This window comes from Phoca vitulina, unplaced genomic scaffold (genome assembly GCF_004348235.1).
Source record: "Phoca vitulina isolate PV1807 unplaced genomic scaffold, GSC_HSeal_1.0 scaffold12, whole genome shotgun sequence".
NCBI classification, from domain to species: domain Eukaryota; kingdom Metazoa; phylum Chordata; class Mammalia; order Carnivora; family Phocidae; genus Phoca; species Phoca vitulina.
The window spans coordinates 20,699,850-20,725,893 of record NW_022589715.1 but is presented as its reverse complement, the minus strand read 5'-3'; the positions used below and the strand labels follow the sequence as shown (position 1 = coordinate 20,725,893).

Genomic DNA, 26,044 nt, shown 5'->3' with positions numbered 1-26,044 from the left:
TATATTTCTCTTATGATTATCTTTCAGATTATTTTGATAAAGGACAATTAACATCTGTTTACTTATTTAATTAAATATATTACTGAATTTCCTTGTTAATTTGGGATTTTTAAGTTGAAAGTAAGTTTTTCAAGTAAATAATTTTAACACCTGCAAATAAGGATAAATTTTGTCATTTATTTCCCAATATTCATAGCTCCTATTTCAACTATTTTTTCTCTATATATTGATTAGAAGTATTAGAAAATATGTAAAAGAATAATGGTGATAGAAGACTTACTTCTTTATTTTAGAGCACATTCTAGAATTTTGCCACTATGTTTAAATATTGTTAAAAATAGAGTTTTTTAATATTAAAAAGGTATACTTGTATTCACAGTTCTTTAAGGATTTTCATGATTGTGTGGTTTTTGTTTTTGATCTTATTTATATTAATATATTTAATACTATTGAATCATTTATTCATCCACAGAATAAAACACACTTAGTCATAGCACTTTATTCTCTAACCACATAGTTGAAATGTTGCATTCACATTTTTGTTTATTAGGTTCACTTTTAAATCTATACCCCCAACTGAGGAATATTCTGTAGTGTCTGTAGTTTTAATTTTAGTACGCTATTTTTGGAATATTTTGGAATAAGGTTATGATAGAGTTTTATGAAAAAATATGAAGCTTCCAGGTTTTACTTCTGGTCAGTAATATTTTATAGAGTAAAGGTGTAATGTATTTATTCATTAAACTACCTTTCAGTGGTTGCATTCTTGGGTACCAGTAAATCTTTTTTTTTTTTTTCAAGTTTCTATTCTAGTCATGTTTTCTATTTTGTTTTTGTTGTTTATCTTAGTTAATATTTCCCTAAAACACCATCTTTTATATTTTTTTATGTTAACTTTTTTTTAGTATTTTTTAATTATGTTATGTTAATCACCATACATTACATCATTAGTTTTTGATGTAGTGTTCCATGATTCATTGTTTGTGTATAACACCCAGTGCTCCATGCAATACATGCCCTCTTTAATACCCATCACCAGGCTAGCCCATCCCCCCAACCCCTCCCCTCTAGAACCCTCAGTTTGTTTCTCAGAGTCCATAGTCTCTCATAGTTCGTCTCCTCCTCCGATTTCCCCCCCTTCATTCTTCCCTTCCTGCCATCTTTTTTTTTTTTTTTAACATATAATATATTATTTGTTTCAGAGGTACAGGTCTGTAATTCAACAGTCTTATACAATTCACAGCGCTCACCATAGCACATACCCTCCCCAACGTCTATCACCATAAAATTGAATTTATAATTATTTAATTACTTTAATTTCCTTCCTATCTGTGGCTATGTCATTTTTTGATTTCAATTAAAGTTAGTTAACATATAGTGTATTATTAGGTTCAGGGTAGAGTTTAGTGATTCATCAATACCATGTGGCTATGTCATTTTCAAATTCATTTCATTTGCAAGAGGTTTGATTTCTTTTTCTTTAGTCTATTCTCTGATTTGCATTGTGAATAACAAATATATACTGTATTCCCTCTACTTTTTCTTTATATGTGGAATTATTTCAGTTACACTTCATGACCTGGAGTATAATTGTTTTTCTAAAGCTTCAATGATCATTTGAACTAGTGGGTATTTTCTGTTCATACAGTAAATTTAAATTGAATGCCAATTAAATCATGATTATTAAATATATTATTAAAGATCTTATTTCACATTCTTGTCCACTTGAAAAAATGAGCAGTGTGTTTGAATAAAAAGTCATTCATTCTCTCTGTTCTGACCCAACAAAGTTCTATTTATTTTGTTTTTGTTTTTTGAATGACTTTTTATAAGGAATACATATCAAGTAAATATCAAGAAGATTTAATAAAAAATCATCAGGATAAATAGCAAGGTTTCTATATCCAATTGAATAATATGAGGTTAAAAATTACGTACAGCTCAGTAGGTATTACTAAATATTTCGATGGAAGATATTATTTGTGTTCCAGGCATTCCTGCACAACCTTCTCAAAGTGTTTTATTTCATTTGGTTTTCAACACAACCATTTGAGGTTGGCTTCAATATTCCAATTTTAAAGATGAAGAAAAAACTTCATCAAGGTTAAAGGAATTACCCAAATTGAGTGATAGATTCAGAATTCAAATTCAAGCCCACAGGAAAGCCCACACTGTGTTCAGTGTTTGGAGCTATTTCTCTGTAAACATGTATTTAACCATGTTATTAACCTCCATGAAGAAATGATCTGACAGATGGGTTAGAGTTTGGCATTTCTTCCAAATATCTTAAAGAGATTAATTAGAAAAACTGCTGAAGTGTTTGTGGGACAATTAGAGTTAGTACTTTTTAATCTTATCCTCAGGCAACAAAGGCATTTTGTTCTTTTAATTTTATTTTCTACCCCTCTGTCTGACATTATTACCTGGTTAACACTATTACAGAGACAGTGGGTGTTACGTGGAGGATGGGCTATGGGTTTAGATAGACTTAAATTCCCATGCCACCATTTTTTGTAGTGGTATTTTTTTTTTTTTTAATTTAATTTTATTATGTTATGTTAATCACCATACATTCCATCATTAGTTTTTGATGTAGTGTTCCAGTTCTATTTATTTTTAAAACAACCTTAAATTGAAATTTTAAATTAGTATGTTTCATTTTATTTAATTCTATTTCTATAATTTTTAACAAACTTTTATTTGTTTAATACCAAAACTTAGATTAATTTCCAAGATTAACTAATTTTGTTGCTCACCATTACAATTCTTTATTAAATTCTGGCTATAGTTACATATTAATTAACAACAAAGATTATAAATCACAGACTAACTTCAGTTTACTAGACGTAGAAAGGAAATTTCAGGTATCTTATGCATATGAAATAAAAATTAAACGATGCCCTTTTTCATTGATGTTAAAAGCCTCTCTTCACCTGGGCTTAATACTGAAGCTGAAGAAATCCATTTTCCAAATACCCAATAAAATGTATCAAGAAATAAGAACTGATGCTGGATCTAGGAAAGAGTATTATCCAAACAACAAAAAATTTTATAAATCTCTCAAAAAATTCAAAATTAGACCAAAGGGAAGGAAAGGACAATCAGTTGGTGATTTACCATACACAAGAAAATACTTGCTTTGGGAATAGGGGGTGGACCCTGAGAGCAAGCTGGGTGAAGACATCCTGATTGGAGGAAGAGTCACCAGAGGAAAGAACAAGTAGGTGATGGGTTAGAGCCTTCACGGATAGTCCATCAAGTAAATGAAATGATCTCAAAGTGGGATTCAGCCCTAACAATTAAGGCAGACTTCTGCCTTGAAGATTGTTCTGGTTAGAGTTGTGTTTCTGTTAACAGGGGACAGTGCCCCAGATAAATTGGCAAGATCTATTTTTAATGGAGAGGCAAAGATCATTTTCTCCCTCTATCTCAAGCTGTACTACCTTTCTCTTGCTCTGAAAGCTTAGACCTCTGACATTTTACTAGAGGTGAAAGTTAAAATGAAGGTAGTTGGATACATTTACCTCCTTCACTTAAGTAAATTTGATTCATGTATTTTTGATTCTTCTATATTCAGAACACAAAGAAGTCACCAAAGCAACTCATGTCATGCCTGATTGAAACCATCCCAGCCAACTCTACCTGTTTAAGATATAGTAGATCAGAAAAATGTTCTCTTTGAGGGACTAAGTAAAAGGAATATATATATATTTTCATATACATATATATATGAAAAAATTTCAAGGAACTACCGTATTTGTCATTTTATTTAAAAAGTTATTATAAAAACTGAAGAAAACTGTAAAATATCTCACCAAGATACAATAACACACTATTACTATGAAATAGAGCAATTATTAAACAATGAGAAATAAATCTCACTGAGAAAATGTTTATTGGAAAATAAAAAGGTAATCCTTGAATTTTTAAAGGTAATCTGGTTGTAAGTCACAGATTTGTAACTGGAGAAAACAGAATCAGTGCATTTGAGGACAGAGAAATTTTCTCAGCAATCAGAAGAATAAAGAGATTTGGAAGTGATAAAAAGAAAAAAGTGATATGTAGAACAGATGCTGAAGATAAAATATATGTAGGCTATAAATTCCAGAGGAGAGAATAAAATAGAGGAATTATGATAATTAACCAGAGAAATGTTAGAGTTATATGATTACAGGTTAAAAAAATACTCATGTTAGTCAAAATTAATGAAAAATTACTAGCATCTAGTTGTATCCAAGTTTAAAAAATATACATAAGTTCTCGTTGAAATTTGAGATACACTTGAAAGGTACTAGTGTCCAATTGAAGTGTTAAAGTCACTATGTCCCCACTAATTTCTTTTAAAGATTTATTTATTTATGAGAGAGAGAGAGCAGGGGGTGGGGGCAGAAGGAGAGGGAGAGTAAAACTCAAGCAGTCTGTTCTGAGCATGGAGCTTGATGCAGGTCTTCATCTCACAACTCTGTGAGGCCCCATGAGAGCCAAAACTAAGAGTCAGATGCTTAACTGACTGCTCCGCGTAAGTGCCCCACTCCCACTAATTTTAGATCCATGGTATTTTGATGTAAAATATCATGACCTGCTATTCTAGGCCCTCAAAACTCAGATGTGCAAAAATGCAACTATGTTTCTAGAATTGAGTTTAATATCTGACTTGGAACCCTAGCTTGCTTCTTAGCAGGCAGATTCATCTACTTATTCCCAGGTAAATTAAATGCAGATAATCCCAGCTAAGATAACATTTATAAACCTATCACATTTCAAATAAAAGACCCATATTCACATTCCCTTATTTTCTTCCCTGGGTTGACTATAACTCTACAGCAAGATATTTATAGTATATGAAAGACTGTGCCCATGTTGTTTATTGGGATGTATAATACACAGGTGCCCTTTGTTAATATCCTTTTTGGTGTCAACCAGAGGTTGGACAACTTTTTCTATAAAAGGTCAGGGAATAAATATTTTAAACTCTGTGGGTCATATAATCTTTGTTGCAACAACTCAACTCTGCCACTATAACATTAAAGTAGCCACAGACAATATTTAAATATATGAACAAGGCTATATTCCATTAAATCTTTATTTACAAAACCAGGAGCAGTTTTGATTTTGCATAAGGGCCATAGTCTGCTGACCCTTGGTACATTAAATTCCCAGAGCTCTTTCCCAAATCCTTTCAATTCAAATATTTTTTTCATTTTTTTCACTGGGTTTCATAGCACTGTCATTTTTGAAAAACAGTGTCTGTGTTTCTAACCAGAGTTACACGCATTATGCATCACTGTTGGATGTACTAACTCCCTTTCTTAAGCTCTGTGTTTCTCTCGGTGTCACCCAAAACTGTTGGATCTTTTTCCAGGCCATTTCCCTCCATGGAAAACTGGAGTTCCTTACTGTGCATATATCAACATGTGCCCTTCTCTGCAAGCCTGCTGAGTACCATATATCAAGATGATAAAATTGAGCCCCAAATTTACTCTCCTTCCAGTTTATGTCAATCCCAATCAAATCCCTAATGGTCCCTCCCATTCTCCATTCTCATCTCCCGATCATACTCTGCCTGTGGCAGAGTAGCGGGAAGATACACACTGATTCTCATTTCCTCTTTCTATTTTTACTCTTCTCTACCTGTATCATCTTGTCTAGTGCCCCCTACTCCCCTCATTTTTGTATTGGTAAAAGTGTACTCAGAGGGAAAATGTGCTTCTGTGTCTCCTCTGCCTGGTACTTAGCTTGCAATCTTGATGATAACAGGAAGAACAGAATCTTTTTACTTTGGGAGCAGAGAAGAGGGCTGAACACACCATTTGATATTTTAAGGTATTAGCTGGTTTTCCAGGATTAATCCTTCACGTATCATCTTTTCACAAAACAATAACAATGGTATGTTAACAAAACAAGAATACCTAAACACTGTACTAACACACCAATGTATAAGAAATATACTTTCATGAAAAATGCCTGTCCTCCTTTTATGCAAGTTTTGCAAGTGCTGTATTAACCATTAAAATCACAAAAGAGCAACAAACTTGCAGCAAATAAATACTATGTTTTGAAATTTCATTTAATGCTAAAGTTTTTTTTTACTTGAGGTGCAGTCAAATGATAATATTGTGGTTTCTTTCTGTCAGTTCAGATTTAGACTAAATCTCCTGTGTACAGCTATGTACCAACTTGGGTTAAATTTCTTAACATAATTCATAAATTCACCTTTATGTCTCATGTGTCCATCAGTTTAACTTTTCTTCTAGGAATATATTTGGCCTATCATATAAACCATGCAAGTGTAGGACATGTAGGCTTGTCCCCATTCAAAAGCGTAAGTGGAATAAATGAGATTGGCCATAAAAAGAGAAGGGGAGGATGTAAAAACATAGAGGAAACAGAAATCCTCAGTGTCACCACTCTTGGTGGTCTGGTTCACAGCCATTTGCTTGTCCCATTTTCCTTAATAACAGCCTACCTTACATGACAGGGGCTAAAACTACCATGCACTTAATTTAGCCTTAGTTGCTGCTAGGAAAGGCCCTATGCCCTGGTTCTCACCAGTGAAAATTAAGAAGTATTCAGGGGGAATTCTGGAAAAGCTTTCCCTCTGTGATAATAAGAGACATGAATGACAACAGTGCCCTCTTTGCCTCCCACTCCTGACATTAACTTTGCTGGGGGGCCCTAAGACCATCCTCAGGCTCAACCATTCACTGAAAGGACTCCCAGGACTCAGAAAAGCTGTTATCCTCAGGGCAATGGTTTATTACAGCAAAAGGATATAGATTAAAATCAGCAAAGAGGAAGGTGCTTATGGTGAAATTCAGGAGAAAACGGGTCTAAGCTTCGAGGTGTCCTTTCCCAGTGGAGTCACACTGATATGCTGAACTCTTCCAGCAACAATGGACAGCACACATACAAAGTGCTGCCAATGAGGGCAGCTCACCGGAGCCTTCATGTCCATGTTTCTTTTGAGTGGGGGCCTGGGGGGTGATCAGTCACATATGCACATATGCACGCATCAGACTGCAACCTCTCAGAGCAAAACCAATCATTCACCATGAACCACATTACAAACTGTCCGATCAAAGTTAACAAGTCAGGAAACGACAGATGTTGGCGGGGATGCGAAGAAAGGGGAACCCTCCTACACTGTTGGTGGGAATGCAAACTGGCGCAGCCACCCTGGAAAACAGTATGGAGGTTCCTCAAAAAGTTGAAAATAGAGCTATCGTATGACCCAGCAATTGCACTACCAGGTATTTACCCCAAAGATACAAATGTAGGGATCCGAAGGGGTACATGTACCCTGATGTTTATAGCAGCAATGTCCACAATAGCCAAACTATGGAAAGAGCCAAGATGTCCATCGACAGACGAATGGATAAAGAAGATGTGGTATATATATACAATGGAATATTATGCAGCCATCAAAAGGAATGAAATCTTGCCATTTGCAACAATGTGGATGGAACTGGAGGGTATTATGCTGAGCGAAATAAGTCAATCAGAGAAAGACATGTATCATATGATCTCACTCACATGAGGAATTCTTAATCTCAGGAAACAAACTAAGGGTTGCTGGAGTGGTGGGGGGTGGGAGGGATGGGGTGGCTGGGTGATAGACATTGGGGAGGGTATGTGCTATGGTGTTATACACAAACAATGAATCATAACACTACATCAAAAACTAATGATGTAATGTATGGTGACTAACATAACATAATAAAAGAAAAAAAAAGAAAAAAATGTGATGACCTCACAGCCCAAGGACCCAGGGATACAAAACAAAACACAAAATATTTTTTTAAATCAGCCAGAATATTCCAAGAGCTCAGAGTTCACCTCCCAAGAACTGGCCAAAGGCCAGTCCTGAAGGCAAACCTTTCTTGATAACATGCAGGGTTTGAGCACCGGCACCTCCTGAGTTAATCCTTTGAACTTTGAACATGGCTGGGTGAAGGCATATGTTTGGAGCTACAGTGTCCATCCTATGACTCTAAAGGGACTGCTGAGAGAATTGTAGATGCTGATAAGGACCTGACGTTTTTGAACTTCCAATTTACCATCTCTGAACCACCTTCCTGTGAATGCCTTGCTATGTGAAATATATTAGGAAATCGTTTTAAAGTTATTTTATTTGGCTATTCTCTTTGGTCCCACTAAATGGATCTTAAGTGACTCAGTATCCAAAGCATACCATGGCATATAAGTGAAGTTTGAAGGCTAAAATATATATATATATACATATATATATATGTATATATATATATATTCAGATAAGACTTCAGTCTTAGACTGAATATCGATATGACAGAAAGTCTGTTTCTTATCCCGTCTTTTCCCAGCCCTCTGTCCAGTTCTAAGTAATGCAATAACTACAATATCTTTGTTGCTACAATTCTAAAAATTCTCATCTTTTACTTCTTTATATTTTCTTGAAATATTATTTATTTCCACTAACCTAACCCTGTGTTTTACATAATGAACTCTCTACAAATATACTGAATGTTCAATTTGAATTCCAATTAGATATTTTTCCAGTGAGATTTTGCCCCATAGCTCTTTCAAAAAAACAATGCAGGATCCTTTTCTGGCACCTACAGATAATAAAAATGACTTCACAGGAGACATTTACAACATTGTAGTCTTGATGGAAATGGTTAATGTGTAGCCATTCCACATTTTCCTCTCTTCTCTTCCTTTCTATAGAAATAAAATATTTTTCCTCAAAAGGATAAACTTCGATGTAACCTTCTGTTAGTCTCAGATAAGGGGCTTTAAATCCGAGCTTTCCAGAAGTTCCTTCCACAACACTGAGTTCTTCAGCACAGTTTTAGACTATAGACACCCATTTTATAATCTTTAGGCATGAATACTTGGTTTTTGAAATAATGGTTTAGTTTCCTATAGAATTCTGGATGTTTTGCACTTGTGTAAAAGAATGACATTGAGGTTTTAGTAATTTATTTCAGAACCTGGAGAAGACTTCATTTTCATAGCTGTCACACTAGGTGATATGTAAACCCTAATGACATTCAAAAGTTGTCAATGTGATTTATTTGTAATTTGGGAGACTTGGCTGGTAACTATTTGGAGCTGTTGTTGTTTTAAAGGTGTTTTATTGTGTGTCTAAATATAGAATAATGAAAAAGCAACAAATAAAATATGGCACATAGGAGCGCCTGGATGACTCAGTCGTTAAGCATCTGCCTTCTGCTCAGGTCATGATCCCAGCGTCCTGGGATCAAGCCCCATATCAGGCTCCCTGCTCAGCAGGAAGCCTGTTTCTCCCTCTCCCACTCCCCCTGTTTGTGTTCCTGCTCTCGCTATCTCTGTCAAATAAATAAAAACTTAAAAAAAATAAAATATGCTACATAAAATGAAGCATCTAGCATAGGCTCTAGCCCATAGCAGATTCTCAGCAAATTGTCTTTGCATTCCACTTCATTTGCCAAAATACCATTATTCTAGTCCCTGTCTCTACCACATTTTAATTAATTTATATCACTGAAACATTTTTTCCTGGTTTCTCCTTAGTTGCATGTTTTTTGTTTTTGTTTTGTTTTGTTTTTACTTTAGAATGATTTTAGATTTACAGAAGAGTTCGAAGATAGTACAGACTTCCCATATACTCTTCATCCTGTTCTCCCCATTTTTACCATTTTACATTTATCAAAACTAAAAAGCCAGCCTTCATATATTATTATTAACTAAACTCCATACTATATTCAGATTTCACTAATTTTCACCTAATGTCCTTTTTCTGTTCCAGGATCCCACATTGGAGATCACATTAAATTTTGTCACCATGTCCTTTAGCTTTTTCTTGGCTATGACAGTTTCTCAGATCTTGCTTATTTTTGATGATTTGGCAGTTTTGAGAATCACTAGTCAGGTATTTTGTAGAATGTTGCTCAGTTTGGATTTGTCTGACCATTTTTTTATGGTTAGACTGGGACCTTGGGTTTTGGTAAGAAGACCACAAAGGCGAAGTGCTTCTCATCACATCATATCTGTTGTGCACACACTATTAAGATAACTTACCACAGATGATGCTAATCTTGGTCACCTGACAGAGGTAATGTTTGCCATGTTTCTCTACTATTGTTACTGCCCCCACCCTCAGTCCCCTTTTTTGTGCTCTATTCTGTAAAAGCAAGTCATTGAGTACAGTCCACACTCAAGGGTTAGGGAATTAAGCTCCATCTCCTGGAGCAGTTAGCATCTACAAATGATTTGGAATTCTTCTGTACAGGAGACTTGTCTCTTTCCCCATTTATTTATCTACCTGATCTTTTGTTTATATCATGTGGACTCATGGCCATTATTTTATACTGTAGGTTGTATTATTTATTTTGTTGCCCCAATTGTGCCAGTTTTGGCAATAAATTTCTTTCCTGTTGGCTCCTATCCATTTGACATGTCCCTTGGTTTTGGCTTTTGAGCTCTTCTTTACTTTCTGGCAGTACAAGAGGCTCCATGTTCATCATGAATATTCCTGCTCCAGCCTCAGAGTTAGCCATTTCTTCAAAGAGATCTGGGTATGTTTATCAAGAATGACATTAGAATCTAAGATCTGCATGCTGGTTGTGCTCATTGCTACTGGATTCATTTTTATATTTGTCACGGAAGAATGAAAACATATACATAAGTAGAAAAAAGTGGAATCTCTCAAAGACTTTCACTCAATTATCAACACAGGCAAACTTCTTCATCTACTCCTCTACCTACCTCTCCCAATGGTTCCCCATGCCCTACTGTCATTGTGTCAACAGAGTCTCTAAAAGACCTTAAAAAAAGGTTTTTAACATAACTACAATGCCATTACCAAACTTAAAGGAAATTCATTGTGTACCATCATTTGAATTCCAGTTAGCAAATTTCATTGATTGTCTTATATTTTTAAAGTTGATTGATTCCCCCCCCCACCCCGCTAAGCTTATTTAAAGTTTTTAAAAATCCAGGAATTTTATAGTAGCCTTAGTCATGAGTGGGCAGAGGATTTTACTACCAGTCAGGTAATCTATTCAACCCCAAGTTTACCTATTGTCAAATGAAATTTGTAATTTCTAGATCAATGCATTTAACGAAGATTACACATATCTCTAATTTTAGTTGCTTCTTCTGGAGAGCAGGGGAGTGCTTATGGTAAAACTCCATGACGAGTATAGCAGAAATGCTGGATGCCTAGGATTATTTAGGAAGTCAGAGATGATAACACTTGCCCACCTGATCACTAGACAAGATCAGGTTGAGGGGAAGGTAGGACCACAAAGTATTTTGTCTAGACCTAATAGATGAGACACTCTGCCCTGCTCCTGACTATAGCATGCACTACATAAATATTTGTTGAATGAATCATAAATGCTTTTCACCAGAATTGCACTTTGTCAAATACTAACTAAGATTGCCCCCTTTTTTTCCTGTTTATATTTATCTACTGTACATTTATCCACCTGTGTTATTATTATTCAATGGCATTTTCTTTTAGATGTGTTTCTCACAAATGGCATTTAGTTATTTGTTTTGGAACCAATTTGGGACTCACTGACTTTCATAAAAAATCTTCAAACAAAATTCACCTTTATTTCAATAACTAATAAATACAACCTTATTTTCATGTTTACTCTTACAGTTCTTAGTCAGTTCTTAGTCACTGTATTTATTTTATTTTCCTACTTTTTTTCCTAATTAACACAAAATTTTTCTTCTCAATGCCACATATAACCCATATATTGAGGAAAGCTTTTTCTGTTGCATTTATTAAATTATAGTTTAACACTTCCTTTGGTTAAAACCCACTGCACACAATTCTTACATTTGTGTTGTTTTTATGCTATTTCGTTTCTGTATCTTACAACTAAGAATACTCTTATTTTGCGTATCTTTAGTTATTTACGTGGTAATTCAGGGGTTAACTTGAATTAAGTATGGTCACCTATCATTTATCTTCAAAGAGAATTGTTTCCTTATTGCTTTTTCCACATTCCTGAAAGATTTCCATAAGATTATCTACACATGAGGCAATCCCTAATATTGCCATTGCACAGATGTCAAATATTTTTGATGCAGCTTGGCTGTTTTCACTTAGGTTCCTGGTCATCTCTTTGACGAGGAAGTTCTATTGGGGAGATGTGCTGGAATTTCTTAAATATAGTGTGGAGCCTTAATTACCTGAGCAGCATTTTACAAATAGCCCAAGTAAGAAATAGAGGCAAGCCTACTTTCTGAAAGTTTCTGTTACAGAAACTCATTTTCTTTCAGAAAAATCACTTTGTCCCAAACACATATTTTAAAACCAAGACAAAATACACATAATGGAGATCATAATGGTAATCTTCAAATTAGAACTCAGGTATCCAAACTATACCATACTGCCTTTACAATATCCTTTCCTGAAACTCTCCTCTTTTGTTCTCTGTGAGTTCTACATGATTATGTAGATAGATCATATATTCATCCCACTTCTCTTTCTCTATGGCTCTTTGGAACCATGAACACAACTCAGCAAGGACTTGACGGATTGAAATAGAGCCCATTCATGAATCTCTCTCAAATTCCAGAGTCTATTTCAATTCTATTCAATTTAAAAGATATTACAAAACTTCCATTATATGCCAACATTATTTTAAGTATTGAAGGTGATAGAAAGATAAATATGTATAGTTCATTCTGCTATAATGCTTGTTTTAAAAATGCACATTAGTTCCAACACAACTGATATATTAAGGAACAATTTGAGTGTAATACAAATTTGTGTTTGCTTATGCATGATTTCATCTGTGAGAAATGCTAGCTGAATGCCAAAAAGTACACCCAGCTGAAGAGAGCCACCATGTAGGAATACACAAAACACAGACATACGCACATCTCAAACATCTACCAGCTGCCTCAGTTCACTCATGTGCTATGAGCCCCACTGGTCCACATCTTGTGTTAAAACTTTCCATCCAATTTCAATTAGCCCTACTTCTACTACATCGCAATAACTTACAAACTGCAACTGTTCTGTCTTAGCCAGAATTCAAAGATGACCTCCAACGACTCATGTCCTCATATTATCCCTTGCTCTTGGGTGGGAGGGACTTATTACTTGCAGAGGTGATAGGTGATAGTTTATCTCTCCTATGATTATGACATATTATATATTAAGGGTGAAGATAATTTACAGATATAATTAAGTTCTCTAATCAACGTAATTAATCCCTAAGTTAACTTTCACTGATTTAAGGTAGATTATTCTGGGCAAGCCTTACCTAATCATGTGAGCCCTTAAAAAGAGAATCTTAAGGTCAAAGATGAAAGAAGTTAGAAATGCTGTCCTGTTGGCTATGATGAAGAACACAGCTACATTGGAGGGAGCTGAGGCCTCCATCCTGCCACCCCCACATCTATTCTGCTAACAACCTGAATGAGCTCAGAAGAGAACCAGAGCTTTAACAGAGATTGCAGGCTCAGGGGCAGCCTTGATGTTACCTGTGAGATCCCGAGCCGAGGATCCAGTTGAGCTATGCCAAGACTTCTGGCCTATAAAACCACACAATATAATATGGGTGCTGTTTCAAGCCGCAAAGTTTGTGGTGATTTATTAATAGAAAACTAATATAGTTTCTGATGCCTATATCCACAAACAAATTTGCAGCCATTTTCAAGGTAAAGTGCCATTTTAGGGCAATATTCACATGTTTCCTAACCATTTACTATGTCTGAAAGTGTGCTGCTTCCTTTTATTGGGTTCTTATCTTTTCATAAATGTGGCACTAACAAAGTTCTTAAGTGTTGTGACCCAATCCCATTTTCCCCATAGGCCTTGTGACTTTTACTGTGCAATTTTACACAGCACAGTGTTTTGGGGGAATACATACATCATCTTACATTAGAATTGGCTGTACTCAGAATATATTTGAAAGAAACCCTTTCTCACATATTTGTAATGCAAGCGTCCAACAAAGACTAAAACCTTTTCCAATTGCATTCAATGTACTTGTTATATTTACCCATAAACTATCTTTTTAAGGTAATAAATATGTGAGGCCTAAGAAATAAAATCAAGTTATTACAAGGTTATATTTTCCAACCTCTATCCTTGAAACAATAGGTAAGTCTGAGACTTCATTTAGGAATTATTACTATAAGTGAATTTTTTTCTAAGTTCTACTTTTCATAAACTAAGGGATCTAATTGTTTCCTCCTTTGGGGTTCTAAATTTCTCCCTTCAATGAGTGTTTAGAGGATTTAGTAAGATATGAAATGTATTTAAGAGTACTTTTATGAAAAATTAACCAAGATCTTAAAAATATTCATTTTTTTTAAAATAAATAAAACAACTTAATAGTCTTACAAAGAAAAACTCTTTAAACAAGGCTGTGCCATTGCCAATCAATAATACTACAGATTCACTCTATATTAGAACCCCCAAATTTTGTACATACCATATGATTCTCTGGTTCACTCCTTCTAATGAAGCCCATCACTGTCTGTTATTGAAGAGCAAATTGATGAAGTAAAGGAGAACTGAGTTACAGCTGACATTTTCATGAATTGTAACTAAGATGGTAATGTCACTTTCATCAAGAAAAGAAATTATCCCTCAAACTGCACCCACACACTGTTCCTTACCCTGAAATTCCCAAAAACCTACATCAGAAAAATTCATGTCAACATGAAACTTCCTCCTAGTTTCACTAGAACCAAAGAGAAGGCATATGAAAATGTGTCAAGATGATGAATGGAGACTTAATATATTACATCTGCTTAATTTATTTCTCCATTCAAATTATAAATCAGCAACTATTTTACATTTGCATTTATGGTTATTAGCATTTGCAATATTTACATTTCATACGTTTGTAATGGATCTCTATAGAGGTCTTTGTCAGTGGTTATCTTATACTTTTCCCAAAAGCCCTCTTTTGTTATATCTGCATGACCACCTGAGGCACTACCATATTTATATATATAGTTGATTTGCTTTGAAATGTGAATGTCTAAAACTGAGCCAATCAAATTCTTTCCCTGGGATTTTAAGAACTTGAGGGGATTAAGAAATCTGTAAAAGACTCTCCATTATAAAAAGTACGAGATATAAAACTTTTTTCTTCTTGATAGCCACGATTTCTACAGATCAAGCATGAGTGATAATGAAGCATATGCCATAGATAAACAGAGACAAAAGATAAAATAGAAAAGCCCAGATGGCAGAGCTAGATTCTCAGAGCTACCACCTTTCCTGTAGTTTGGTTTTCAATAGTCATGTATTTCAAGAGTCAATATATTTCTCTGCTCTCTCTCCACTAATTTACTTGGGTTTCCACCCCTTGCAACCAATGAAATCCTAATTAATACACTGAGAGAGGCAGCAAATAAATAAACATATGTCATTTAGCTTCCTGTTTGTGCCTTAGGCTTTCTCAGTTTACTAATTCAGTCTAATGTTTTAGTCTCTTTCTCAAGAATGTTTCAGCTTCAAAGCACTGACATCTCTCTGTAGGATTCTCAACAGTTGGGACAGTGGGGCTCAGTGGGTAAAAGAATATAACTCCTCTAAGTAATATGATTTATTTTCTTATATGATTTATTACTTCAGAGGTCTTGTCCTTGAAAAATAATTATACTGAAATGATTCAAATGAATTGACTAATTGTACAAAACACATACCTTGGGACACCTGGGTGGCTCAGTCACTTGAGCATCTGCCTTTGGCTCAGGTCTTGATCCCAGGGTCCTGGGATCGAGTATTACATTGGGCTTCTTGCTCAGTGGGGAGTCTGCTTCTCCCTCTGCCTGACACTCCCCCTGTTTGTGCTTTCTCTCTCTCTGACAAATAAATAAATAAAATCTTAAAAAAAAACTTTATAAAAAAAAAAATAAATGAAAAATAAATGAAATAAAAACACATACCCTAACTGCCTTTCTAAATTTCATGCTCTTAGAAGGCAGAGAATATGCCTTTCCAATTTTGTATGGCTTGATATCAGACATATAATAGTCACATAATAAATGTTTGTTGAATCAAATAGAAGGACAGGAGCCATGTGGATGTGGAAGTTTGGGTTTGTGACTAAAGTCACACTTTAGAATCACACCTCATATCTGATGCTTAAAATCCTTTAAAATATTGATAAAATAAAAATTCAGTGTTAATTGGAATTCTCTATTTTGACTGTCAGTTCTCTCATTTAAAACATTAAAAGTGGTATCTTGTATAATTTACTGAATAACAGCAAAAGCCATTCTGAAGTGTTATGAATATGTTTAAACAAGTGCACGAGTGGGGGATGAAATGTAGTCTTTCAATTGTGCGATTTCAAGATCAAATTCTACAGTGCGTCTGTGGGCCTGACCTCTATTCACGGAGGAGTTTTGAGGATTTTTGATGATCTAGAACAATCAGTGGTGAAAGATCAAAAACTGAAACATTGAGGGCAAATATGGGTTCATGAATTTTAAAGGCAGTCATGACTTAAATAATTTCAGGGCATACAATGAAGCTGTTGGTACTGATGAGATGGTTAGTCAGGAAGCCAACTTACCCTCTCTTTAGCTGAATAGGAAAAGAAAACTATAGCCCAGAATACTGAATGATTCTCAATTTTTGCAAGCTAACTGAATGACCTTTAATCAGTTCAAGGAATAAAAAATGCTTGTCAAGGTTGCTACTTAATTCATGATAATTTCCCTTCACCTCTTGACTTACGCCATGAAAAACTTAAGCAAGGACTATCAAAAATTTAGAATGTGGTGTAGTCATCTTTAATATAAAATCATATTAAATATATTTCTTGGGAATGATTCTATGTTACTGTATTTAATTTTACATAAAATTCAAAGCTAAAGCTACAGCCTACAAACTCAGCCTCTTAGTAGTTTTGAATGCTTCAAGGAAATAAAAACAAATTAAGCCATAGAGTTAGGGTCAGAGATAACAATGAAAGGAAAAATTGTCCTTTACTTTGTTTTCTTTGTGGAGTGCTCTCATTTGTTAATAGTCCCTCCCTTGCTTTTCTTGCAGTTTCTTCAGGAGAGAGAGAGATGGCCTGGAGCCCCCTTGTGCCAGGATGAGCAGCCCACTTATTAAAGATCTAGATGGTGGGCAAAAATAGCCTCCACAGGCCACATCCAGTCTGTTCCACAACAAATATGTCTGTGCCCATTTGTTTTCAAATTGTCTATGAATGTTTTCATGCTGCAGAGGCAAAGTTGAAAAGTTGCAACAGAGGTCTTATAGCCCACAAAGCTGGATTTGCATTTACTATCTGAACATTTACAGAAAATATTTGTGGATCTACCAGAGTTGGGTTCAGAAGGAAGAAACATAAACTGAGAATTTCAGCCCCGCTCTGCTCTAGTTTTTAGCTTTTTCTACTTTGGTTTTTCCTTTGAGATTTCCTTTGTCATTAGATGAAATAGTCTAAATGTCCTAGTACAGACTTAGGGAAAAGTGAGAGAGTAGGTATGCTTCTAGCCTTGACCTTAAGTTAAACAAGCTATTTGAGGTCTTAGGGTACACATGTGGTCCAGCATAATTCACCAGGGGGCAAAACCCTTCTTTCATCATAATAGAGTCAACATTTGCCTGACATTCCTTCCATGTAAATCCATCACGGATCTAGTCCAAGACAGGACTGAGAGTCCAGCCACATGCATCAGTGACCTGACTAGAAAAACACACTGCTTCAAAGTGAAAATCAAAGGAAGCTCACATATTCTTTTTAGCTTGTTTTCAGAATGGAAAAAAAAAAATAGGGGAATGTATTTTGTAATAGAGCTCTAAAAATATGGTAATTGCAATTAAAGTTGTTTTTATTTTTTTAATTGACTTATAGCATATTTTCTTAGAATGGAATCCTGTTTAAGTTGGAGTGTGGGGCTTGGGGGATTTTAATTTTTTTCCCATTTTTTCTCTCTCTGTAGAGACTGGAGATCAGTACTGTTTCAGCTTCAGGCTCTGTGTACTAATGGTGTAATTTCTAACAGCCAATCCGCAACAAACCCATTAAAACTTGTCTTAATGGGATTTTGCCTTGAGCACCATCTGTAATTAGGTAGGGGGTTACCACTGCAACTCCATTACTGTGATTTCTAGGTGAGTGTCTTGGGGCCCTTTTGGCCTCTGGGCTTCCAAGCTTTACAATATTCACTGAGCATTAGGTAAGCCTCTGCTAATGCTCAGGCATGGACACACACACACACACACACAAATACACCCAGCACCACACCACACCACACACACCACAGAGTATGGTTAATATCCACTAACAGTTCTGTAATTAGTAAATGTGCCTGTGCTGAAAGTTTTGTTCTTATTTTATTATTATTTTCTTTCTTTCTGCACATATTGGCTCTTTTGATATAAGTACAATCCAATCTAGAGGCACAGAAGTAACCACAGATGCCACACCAGAAGTGTGCTGAGGACACCATCTGCTTTCTGCAATTCTCTCTTGGTCATTGATTTCTCTGGGAGATTTTCTTCAAAATAGTTGGACAATCTTATGGCATGTTGTGTGACATATGGAGTGCTTGTTCACTAGTGACTTCAGCATGCTGTAGTAGAGAGAGCGAGGGATATGGAATCAGAGGGCCAGATTTAGAAGTCTGGATTGGTTTCCATACTGGACAAAGTCATGTGTGTCTCCTGTCCTTAGTGTCCTAGTCTATAAAATAATGATTTATGTTATATAGCTGTCTAAGAAGTGTTAGGATGAATAAATGAGAAAACGTTAAAATTGCTTGGTAAATTATAAAATGCTATTTAAAAATAAATCATAATTTTATTTTTCTTAAAATTTTCTTAATGGCAGTCAAATTATTTCTAATATCAAAGAAATTTTTTCACCCCAGCCCTAGTGATATTTATACCACTTCGGTCAGCATTGTTTGACACTCATAGACCTGTTTGATTTTGAGGTATTAGACTTTTGCTTAAAGAATTTGCACAACTTTGTTTTATGGCAATATCCTATGTAAGCAGAGGTTATAGGATTATGGAATAAAAGTAACACGATAGAAAGAGAGAGGGGTGGGAGAAGGAGAAGACAAAAAGAGAACTGACAGGGAAAAGACTCTTTGGAAATAAAAATTAAGTGAAATATATATTCAACTTCTTTATCAAATTGGTGATACTCTAATATCCACCAATAAATAAGGAAAGAGAACTGACAGGGAAAAGACTCTTTGGAAATAAAAATTAAGTGAAATATATATTCAACTTCTTTATCAAATTGGTGATACTCTAACATCCACCAAATAAATAAGGAAACTATGCTTACTCTCTAGCTCTCTCTCTCCAGCACCCCTGTCATCCAATTCCCCCCCACTGTCCTATTGATAGGACAATTCCTCCCTGCCTTCTGAGTTGGATGGACAAAATCCAATTGGCTGACTAGGTATATATGTTATCTAAAGATCTAGCTGTCTCTGCAGATGGATCACAAGGGCTTGATTTAAAGGAGGAAAGTATAAAAACCTCATTTGGACCTCAGGTTCAATGCACTTTCTTCAGGCTAAATTTACTAGTCACAGCTATAAAACTGGTATTTTGATACCTATATCTTACTTATCTTACTCAAATGAATCAGAACTATTGAGTGAGAGTTGTGATTAATTAGTTCACTCAAAATTCCAACAGATAATTTCAATATCAAGGTAGTTTTTATTAGGTTGAGAGAAAGAACAATAAACAGAGCAGAGAGACTAGTTAACTAAAGAATAAGGTCTTAAGTCTCAAAAAAATATGCCTCAATAAGGTATTTGGCTTCATTTTTTTTAACCTGGGAATTAACCACAACAATCACAGCAACTTCTGTATCATCCCTATTTTCCCCTCATTCAAAGTGAATTTTATTGTGCTTATACTGCTCCTCTTTCATACTATATATTGGCTGAGGCAGAGACAGGTATCAAAGCCATGACTCAAAGTCATGGGATATCACATCTAAATGTGAGCACATCCCAAGTAGCTGGACTTTTAGTTGAACACATGAACTGACTGTAACCTTGAAGCTATTTTCCTTAGCAAGGGGCAAGTACATTCATATATAAGAAAAGTGTTCCTACCATTATTTGGCTAGTCAAAGTACTAGCTGTTGAGAGATAGGCATTGTCTCTCAGTGATAACCCTAGCCCCCCACTTTTTTCCCACTAGCAATAGAATTTCCAGCCTGTACCTGAACACAGTGCCATCCACAATAAGGATATTTCCCTGTCTTCATCACAGCCAGGTTGATCACTGTACTAAACTGTGGCAAAGGAATGTGAGTGGAAGTAACCAGTGCAAGAGACACCCTTAAAAGGAAGAGGGGCCACATTCTTCTTTTGTATTCAGTCTGTACTTGGATCTCAGTTTGTCTCATTTGTAAATAGAAAGCTGTCTTCTAAATTCTCATCAAAGTTCACTACCAGGTCTGAAAAGACTATCATTTTCTGACAGCCCTCTAAAATCTATATCAGACAGATACCACCAGAACTTGCCATTGGCAAACTCTAAAGTAGATGAAGCTTGTTTTTAGTCCAACGACTTTCCTCTTCTGGCTTTTTTCTTCCTGTAAAGTGTCACTTCTCCTATCAGAGAGGAAAGCTATAAGTTATTTCTGAGAGTGGTGGTGGTAGAGGAAGTTAATTCATACTAATGTGTCAATGACTCACTGAATTAGTCCCCTGGAGTGTTTGCCTTTTGAGGAAAAGAAATAGACACACACACACACACATACACACTTACACACAAATACATACTACATATACAGATACGTGTATGTATGTATACACACATACATAAAGATGGGAAAATGTTTACCTTAAATAAATTAATTTCAAATGATAGAACATCACAAATTCAGTTGAAGTCTGTACAGAAAAATAATTTGAGATACCTGCATATTTTTCAGTTCCTCAAATCAAATTTTTGGGGTATAAGCCTTAGGCAACACTGAATGCAACAGTAAGTCAACTTATGATAAGAGACAAAAAGTATATCTAAAAATTACATTTTTTAAGATTTATTTCTTTCTTTTGAGAGACAGAGAGAGCATGAGCAGGGAGAGGGACAGAAGGAGAGGGAGATGATCTCAAGCAGACTCCCCGCTGAGCATGGAGCCATCCACGGGGCTCAGTCTCACAACCCTGAGATCATGATCCGAGCTGAAATCAAGAGTCAGATGCTTAATCAAGTGAACCACCCAGGTGCCCCTAAAAAGCACATTTTTAAAATCTATGAATTACCATCAATTCTTTTCATCTGAATCTTATATCAAAGTAATTAGTGAATTATCAGAGAGATGTTTTCTCAAATAATAGACTTATATGTTATTCCATTCCACTATTATATATACTGTCAATAACTAAATATTAAAACTGTTTTCCTGTGTCTGAAAATAGGTATTCTTTTTATCTTTACACTATCACACAAATAGATACTCACCTGAAGAAGCTGAGAAATTTTCTAGTGCTGTAGTAAGAATCAAATTTTGCATATTAACTACCTGGTGTAATTAAAAGAAGATAAATAGGATTGAGTTATATAAAAAAGGAATGCTTATTAATTTTTTTAGAATTTATTACTAAAACTAGTCTCTGGTATTAGTAATTGCATTCCTTCTAGGATAGCATGCTTTGAAATAATGACATGCAGGATTTGATCCATTGGTGTACTGGTAGTATCCATTATATTGACTGAAAGGTGCCAGATAAATCTGTCTTCAGTTATATGATGTTGACCCGGTCAGAGACTGATGATTTAAATAAATAAAGAGGAAGAGATTTCTGAGCACAGCATTAGTGTCAGAATCAATGAATTATCCCTGCTGGGTATTTATTAGTGCACCCAGAAATACTAGTTTTAGAGGCAGCCATGCCATTTCTGGAAAAGTTGATGAAAAATTTAGCTCTTCATTCCAAATTAACATGCATTCCTTCCCAACTCTACTCCAATATTAAAGGTAGAAATCTAAACTATATTGGTAATAATCTGTCCTACACAGGTACTCCTATGTTGAGAAATAACATCTTCAAGTCAGTGGCCGAGATGTCAATAACATTCACATTGATTTACCAGTGTTCACTTTACATCAGGAATCCAGTTCTCAAAGCAAGATTCTACATTAAATGGAAATAGAGAGCTCTACTTTGCAGAAAAATCTCAAGACGATTTAAATAAATTTGGACTCCTGTCCTCGTCACTCAGGATTCCTTCAGGAATGTCACTAAGATTTAATTATGTTCAATATAATAACACAGAGTGTATACATGTGCGCACACACACCTGTATAACTTTATCACAGAGATAAATATTGGGATTAATTTTTTAGTAATACAAAGTGCTACTGTGATGAAGAGTGAAAAAGTACTTGAGCTAGGCTCTGAAGACTTGCTTTTTGATCTGATTGTATACATGATGTTGGATGAGCCAACTAATACTTTTGAAACTTAGATGTCTTATATGTAAAATTTGTATTAGTGTACCTTTCTCATATAGTTATTTCAAGACGTCTCATATAGTTATTGCAAGTTGTGTGTTGGTAAATGTTTAACGACCACTTCTCCATGCAAAAACAGCCCTGATTTATAGCAGTTTTCAAATGATGGAGTGCAAATATTCCAACCACAGCCAATTTCAAGGTATCAATATGAGGTCACTGAATATGGCATTGGAAAGAGATATCCCGAATCAGGTCCCATAAGTGGGTGCTAGCTTGTTTCAGTACACACTGCTCCCACCAGAAAATACAGGTGAGATGTAGTGTGTCTCACAGAAAGCATATGCTTGCTAACTCTGTTGACCGAATGTTTGCATGAAAGAATCCTATGGTCACTTATTCATATGGGAAAAATGAAGGATGCATTATTAAGCTGTTGATTAGCCTAATTTTACAATCTTATATAAAGCTATATTTAGAACCAAAATAAAATTCTGGAAAGTAGTTGGGGATTTCTCCCTTCTCAATTCCATATTCTCAAGAGTTAAAAAAATGTGGCTCTAGATATAAATTTTACTTAAATATGTTGATTACCAAACTTTCTGAATTTAATAACATTTCATCAAAAGCAGAAAAGAATATGAGAGTAAGAATAATATAACCGATGAGAATGGTCTCAGTGCACACTTATTAGCATTCAAGACCAGGAAAGACAAAAGATAAAAATGGCACTGAGTAACTAGCAACCTGAACTTAAGTAATGGGAAATTGCTTCTTTTGGGTCAAGCTGCACTCTGTGTATGAAAGAAATCTGTGGTCACAGTACCGTTCTTACTGGTAAATTTCCCATTCAAAGGCGCAATGAAGTACATATGAAAACAACCATCTTATCAGTAGATCTATGGTGTCAATGACAGACAAAGTCACAGAAGGATTTTAAGAAGCATAATCTCAGGGTTGAACAGCGATTCATAGAAACACAATGCTTGGTATAGTCATTGCATTGCTCAACTCCAAGAGGAAAATTCCACACTGCATGCAATGTGAATGATGCTCCTTGTTTATGGACCAAAGCTAACCTAAAAATCCTTAGCTATAACTATAATGCACAAAGCAAAAATTAGTCATGAAAGTGATCAACTGATATAAATCAAAATCTTATAACTAAAAGTTAAGTCTTTTAGTTATAAGATAAGGGGAGGGAAAATGGAATTTCTAGGAAGTTTTAGTGAAAGACACTAAGAGCAACGCTTTGATAACTGCTTTCTTTATGTTGATATGATGAAAAAAGTGGCACCAGAATCAGTGTGGTGGTTGCATTTCTGATCTTTGGATGGAACTCTCATTTTTTAAAATTTAATTTTGCTTACTTATCAAATAATTCTCTTATTTTAATTTAGGCATTATGCAAGATAAAAGGAGGATTTTATTTTTATCAAATGACTACATATTTTTATTTTTCTTTGTTTTTTTTTTACTATATATTTTTTAAAAATACACAACTCTAATACCACTTGTATAGTAAATCACTGACTCAAAGTGTCACTTATAAACAATAAAGGATAGGGGAAACGTTGATTTTGTTTAACATTTGGGAGCTTTTAACTGACTTTAATTAATATTCTCGTGAGTACTTTTAAAAGAGCCAATAATGAGCCCTTCCTCCCAATTTGTATTATTTTATAAAATAATTTCTGGTAAAGAAAATTTCTATTGACTTTGCGGCTGCATGTCATCAGTTCATTTCAACAGCTTTGATTTTTTTCCGCTAACATTCCTCAGTTCTGAGACCATCTAATTGGCAAATCCAGAGAGAGTACAAGGATTAGTCTTGATGTTTTAGCCTAATCAAAAATCCTTCATTTGGCAGTAACTGTCTGGCAAAGTTAAGCAGCTGGCAAAGAGTATCATAGTGATTTAAAAAAAAATTATGATAAAACTATTACAACATTCCTTAATTTCAAAGATAAAAGAATATAAATTATTATAAAAATTCTATCTCAAGTTATAATTTGTTGAGAACTATTTTACTGATTATGGATCACACAATTTCATTAGAAAGAGCTTCTTCGTAACTGCTTTCTATTGTTTGTTGTTACATTTTGGGAGACGTGATTTGACACATTTATGAATTAATGAGCTAGAGTATAATTAGCTCCACTGAACAAAATGAGATACTACATATTGAGTGACCTAGAATTTTTCTCTAACATTTTCCCTCTTATTCAAACAAATTGTTTGAACAGGTTTAGATTTAAAAGCTATGTGATTTTTTTTTTCAGTAAAAATCTTAGAATGCTGTTTGTAATTGATCCTAGGTATATGCAAGCAGGAATACTATTTATGGAAACATTTGTGAAAGACATTAGTCTTGTTTATAATGTTGAATCTGAAACTACATGTAACAGAGAAAGCAAATAGAAAATGTTAAATTATCACATTTTATCAATCTATATAACAATTCTTATTTTTATCATGTGTTTTTATTTTTTAAAGTCTATATTTACAGCCCCAACTAGTCTTACAATATTGAGAATCCAGCCTGTATCACAGAGACTCCCAGTAAGGAAATGCCTGGGGAAGGAAAAGGAGCAACAGTGGATTTAACATTCTCTATAGATCCTTCTGTGTTTTGAAGTAGGTTTGGGGGTTCTGTTTGCATAAACTGTTGTTTAAACATACCTTTGGCATTTCTGCTCTATAAAACCATTTGTACAACAACCACTATGAGGATAACATATTTCTATTATCCTAATAGTAGAAAGAACAGATTATCATCCAAGAAATTATATACAAGAAAACTTGGAATTGACCCAAATGTCCTTTAACAAGGGAAGAGATAAATAACATTTCTGTTTTCCATTTCCATTGCCACTTTTCTATCCTCAGTCCTAGTAGGAATGGAGACTTTGAGCAAAATAATGCGTTAAAACTATGTCACATGAACCATGTCAATATGAGAAATATATATATTTTTTTGTCCTAGATATATGTTTAAGCTAAAGAATGCACTGTCATGATGAAGAGACTTGCAATTTGGAGGGATCAAGGCTTGAGCCAGAACTTGAGATCTGAGGAGTGACCGTTATGAAATAGAAGGAGATTGACAGTGGGATGAAAGGATGAAGCCAACTGGAGTGGATAAGATGTGCTGAACAAAGACAAGAAGGAGGGAATTTAAGGGCCCATGTTAAGCTATGTCAGCTTAAGAAGCAGTCACAGTGGAATAGTGAAGAAATCTTTGTATCATCTCTTGGATGCCAAGTATATTGTTAATAGTCCAGGATTATCATAGGGTTCTTTCTGATGAAGACTGCCATCTGGTCTGTTAAGTATTTTGGGGACATCAATATAATAGCTGCCTATATCAGCATAGAACTGACATATACATTCTGAGGTGAAGGAATTTCCAAGCCTTTTCCAAGTGAAAAAAATAAAATAAAATTAAGGAAAAATTACAAATTAAATTTGCTTAATTATAGTATAATGAAGATATGTTATGTTTTATTTTTACAAAAACAAATATGCCTAAAACTATACTTTCAATATTACAAAAATGATATTTAGCTGCAATAGATCGCTCAAATAACAGATGATTTACCTTTCACTTGTTGTCTTTGAGTAGTTAGGTTATATAA

At 34.8% G+C, this 26,044-nt stretch overlaps 1 protein-coding gene across 2 annotated transcripts in view; it reads right to left on the bottom strand.

Moving 5' to 3' along the window:
• The window catches only part of LRRTM4 (leucine rich repeat transmembrane neuronal 4), a 714,892-nt gene that overhangs the window by 137,840 nt on the left and 551,008 nt on the right, over window positions 1-26,044 (bottom strand). The gene's annotated exons all lie outside the window — the stretch shown is intronic.